This window comes from Phallusia mammillata, chromosome 4, assembly GCF_965637545.1.
Source record: "Phallusia mammillata chromosome 4, kaPhaMamm4.hap1.1, whole genome shotgun sequence".
NCBI lineage: Eukaryota > Metazoa > Chordata > Ascidiacea > Phlebobranchia > Ascidiidae > Phallusia > Phallusia mammillata.
The window spans coordinates 13,683,181-13,688,034 of record NC_137255.1 but is presented as its reverse complement, the minus strand read 5'-3'; positions in this window follow the sequence as shown (position 1 = coordinate 13,688,034).

The window sequence follows — 4,854 nt, the reverse complement described above, 5'->3', positions numbered from 1 at the left end:
AATCACGATTCCATAATACAAAACTCAGTTTGTTGGTCACACACATTTTGAAAACTTTACAACAAAACGCGCCAACATGCATTCAGTTTATGACACGTCGCAAGATGCCAATTTTTAAGTTTCGATTTTTTTTCAATTTTCGAACGGGGAAAATGCTTCTGTTTATTTTAAGCCAAAGAATTTTAAAAATAGGATCTCAGGAGAATAAAAGTTTGTTTAGGGCCTATCATGCAAAATTTGACATTGGACAGAATCCAAGGCTTATCTATGTGAAGCGCTATGTTTGTGACAACGTCGCATGTGTTTATTGTGCTGAAGTGTCCGCTTGATTGGTAATTACATTTCACGGCACCTGTAAGTAGATTGCACTTTCAGCTGTCGTTGTGGCCTGGAGGCAGATTGCTAGATTTTGTCCCCCATCTTTCAGTCACGTACTCGTTTTCAATACATAACTCGTTTTGCGGTATATTTGTGCAGTTTTTAAGCAAAGTGCAGAACGATAGAATTTTAAGGTCAAAGTTGTTTACCAGTCCGCCATCTATACATGTTGTAAGAATAACTACTCAAAACACAATAATTTCCAAACGCACAAAAAATTCAACTACGCGTTTGTAAAGGGATAATTGTAATTTTCGTATTCGCCTCAACATCGGATATACAAAACTGCGTATTGCTGGGCGGATGTAGAGTTTGGTTAAGCAGAAGTTGAACACCAAGACGCATTTAACATCAAAATTTTTTTCATGAACTTACACAAATAATAGTGCATTGTGTTCAGCTAAAGTAAACTCTTTTTCAAACACTGTTTTAATCTAAATTTACCCATTTATTGCAAAACATTATTTTTCCTGACCGGAAAGTTAAAAGTATTTGTTTAAATGAAATTACGTTCGTACGTATTCTCAAATTGTAAAAATTGTGCTGTCGCAGAGTGAAATAGACAACAATAACATCATGCATCAAATACATTAAGACGTGTTGACGCATGGTGTGTTGTTGTGCAAATAGCCTCTGGCAAAGTGAAAGATAACGATATGGGCCTATAAAGGTTGTGAACTAATAGTCAATAGGCCACATTAATTTGGATAAAAATCCGCAACACCAACCACGAAAAATTTTCCCTTTTTTGCGCGTGCGGCTTCCCAACAAACACTTCTATATCTGTGCTAAGGTCTGGTTGAAAAGTTTAAAACTGTGTCACACGCAAAAGAAAAAGTTGCGCTGCGTCTTTAGGTTTAAGACAAAAATTAGCTCTTTTTTCTTCCGTTCGAACCATAATTTTGTCATTTGTGGTGGATCGTGAGGTGCGACGCCCACACACCAAATTAAGCGGATCGAGGCAGTTTTCGATCTTTGGTAATTTTAACTTTTGGTTTAACGCAATCGATTCCTGCAAAATTTGCAAAACTGAAAGCACGAAACTTATTTAGTAACTCTTTATACCGGCCATTTAATTTGTGATACAATTCAAGCCTGGCCAAACCCCGATAACTTAAACTTTGTAACTTTTTGTGTTACCACCTCTTTTACTGCGTAACATCAATTATGTTTTCTTTGACTTTTAATGTTGGCATTAATATGAATATCAGGTAACATCAAAACAAATTCTTGTGAGATTGTAAAAATACGTTAACGTGTTTTTTTTTAAATATTGTTGGACGGCACTTTAAAACCAAACATGTCTTGTAGCGCCCAATGCAATGGGGCAAGTTTGTGCAACAATGAAAAAAGTGTGCCAATATTTTGCACAACTTTTGCAGCTGATTCAAAATCACATGAGCTAATTATTGCAAAACCTGCTGTTACACTTTACTGCCACAAATAAGAAAAGCGTTGGGTTGTAATTGCGTACGTTGTTTCAAAAAAATGAACAATGATTTGTTATGAAACTTAACTATTAACAAATTTATTGTGACCATTTGCTGACTAAGGTTTACACTCAATCTTACACTCAACTTTGTATTGCTTTTTTGGGCTGTGGGTGACATCGTAAGTGGCGGAATCGATTTCAAAGCAAATATTTAACATTTTTCGCCAAAAATGATTGCAATCCATCCAAAGAATATAATAATTAATATTGCTGTTTTTTTTGTAAAACACTTTTTGTTGTGATATTGTCGTCCGTCTGCCTTACAGCTATTTTAGGACAAAACGCAAGGATCATTGTGGCGTAATAGACCTGTACTGGCCATAAATGCAATGTAACACCCAACACTTTTCCCGATAAATGCAATTCACGAAATGACAACCAAAGTTGCTACGTCCCGTTTTCCCGAAACGCATTATCACTTCTAGGTAGCGCCAATACGTGTAAAACTATGATCAATTTCATAGGTGTTACGTCGAGTCGAGTTGTTTGTGTCCACGTTACTGCAATCTTGGTTAAGATACACAATTTTGTACAAACAACTTCGAAGATGTTTGTCGGTCGTGATTTTAGAAGTATAATTCAGCACCAAAGAACCTTGGTCTTGGCGCCCGAGGTCACTTGCAAGAGCTTCCTGAGAAAACGTATACAAGTGGCGAGCTGTTAACGCCTTACGATCCGTCGTTAGCTTGATGAAGTGTCCACGTGTGGTCGTGTAAAGTTTGATGGTCGTCAAAACACCGGCGCAACTCTGTGTTTTACGATTACGGCATACTTTGCATCCAAATGACCGGTTAATTGCTACCGGTGAGGCCAAAATTTACACAAACTTGTCTCCGACGATGGACGGGGAATAAATTTCATACGTAATCCAACCTAGATGAACTCCCTTTAAACCTTAGTAAAACTGCGCTTCAAGCAATTCAGCGAACGCGATAATCTGATGTATAAACTTTAGAAACGTAACCCCCAATAAACGTTAGGCCGTTAGTACTTTTTCTTTGTGACAAACATACCAGCTTGTATGTATATAAGGGTCATGTCTGCATCCATTCGATACACAATGTAGCCGAGGCAAGTTAAGAAGTAAGAAGTTGGTACCCGTAATCTCCAAGGGTTAAGCTAGCGCTAGACCGTGTACAATGCGACCCACGATGCCCTAAACGTAAATTGCTTTTACGTTCTGTTTGCAACAAGTTGAAAACGAGCAAAAATTTTTTTCGATTTTTACCTTTAGCTTCTACACCAGTTGGTAAATTTAGTTGTTGTAGTTATTTAAAAATAGTTTTCATTCATTGCAAAGTTCACGCCGTGTTCGCGATTACGCCCTTTGGGGTCAAATGAAAGGTACTCTGTACAAAACGGAAGCGTATCGAATCAGAATAGAGAGAATGTGTGAAGGATGATGGGAACTGTATATTCCGTTTTAATTGAAATTGCCCGTGAAAAACAAATGGGACGTTTCGTGTCAGACGATAGCGGTATCGGCGGTCAACCGAGTGGCCGGCGGTCGTTAAACACTGCTAACTTGTGTTATTATCGTTTAGAAGGCGTGTTTATTGCAACCGGTTAACAACATTCTGACAAGAAAAAAAACGTGCCAAACGGCCCTTGTGCGAATATATAAGAGGATATGTATTGGTCGTTCTGTGTATTCGTTTAGTTCGGACAGTAGCAAGCGTCTATCTTAGAAAAGTCTGCTAAAGAGGCACGAATAATGTGTGAATTTGTTTGCAGAAAGTTTCTTTGTAAGTGATTTGCTTTACACCTGTGGGAGGTTTCAATCAGGGCACAGCGCACGTTAATCACGTGTCAATTAAACGTCACCCGATTGGCCTATTATGGCTCCGGGTTTGTCGCAAATTAGAACTGACCACAAGCAGGATAAATTCGCCATTTTAGCACGATTGCCTGTTTAAAATGATCTACGCATAATTTGGCCAAAAAAATAAAATAAAAAAGTAGGTCAATATTATAAAAAAAATTTTTTTACTGTAATCGTACGACTAGGCCTGGTTGATTTATCGCTGGTTATCTTTGACTTTTGGTTGTAGTCGTACTTAAAGGTTTTCCTTGGCTGCTAAGTATACTTTTGCGTTGTTTGCGTTTTAAAACAGTGTTTTGCTTTTTTCGATTGCGTGTAGTAAAATTGTTTAGAGTTCGTCGCTATTATCACTTCAAAGCGTTTAAACATTAAAATGACTATAATATGATGCAATCAAAATAAGAAGAAAAAAAAGTTTTAAATTTAGTTTACTTCGGTCAAAAAAGAGTACATTTTTAAAAAGTTGGTAAACTTGCAAACTACTTAGTTTGTCTTTCTCTTTGCGTTAAACACAAACAGTTAACGTAAAATTTTGTGCCAATTAGTTTAGAAAACCAAAAATATTCAAATATCTTTTGGTTTAAATGCGACTAACGTTATAAAGTTCGATTTAACTGTGCCAGTACAGTTTTGCGTAAATTACAATGACAAAACAGGCGTACAATTGCCACGCAGGCTCGTGCAAAAGCACGTAAAGGTAAAAGAAAAGGGTCTAAAACGCTGAACGATAAAATTTATGCGTCATACTACATAATACCAAAATACGTCGAATAAATCATTAAATCGTGCCGCGTAAATGTCGGATCTTAGGGCGTAGCAAGAAACAGAAAAAATCGTGGCTATTTTTTCGAAGCGTACTTGACAGGTGGCGAATCGCCTAAGGGCAAAGTACCATCGACTGGCACCGAAGGGAACTGCCCTTTTCCCCCACAGGCAATGCGAACGTATATTCGGCAAAACGAATTGTAATCTGCTAGTAAATAACGCTTTGACCCGGGGCATTTAAATGGGAAAAAGGGGGAGATAGTACAGCGGAAATTGTTACGCTACAATATTCACAGAAAAAAACACAATTTTACACTGATTTTATTTTAAGTTTTTAACTCATTTACAAAAACACCATTCCAAAAGGTTTTTTATGTTATTTTTTACATTAAGTATT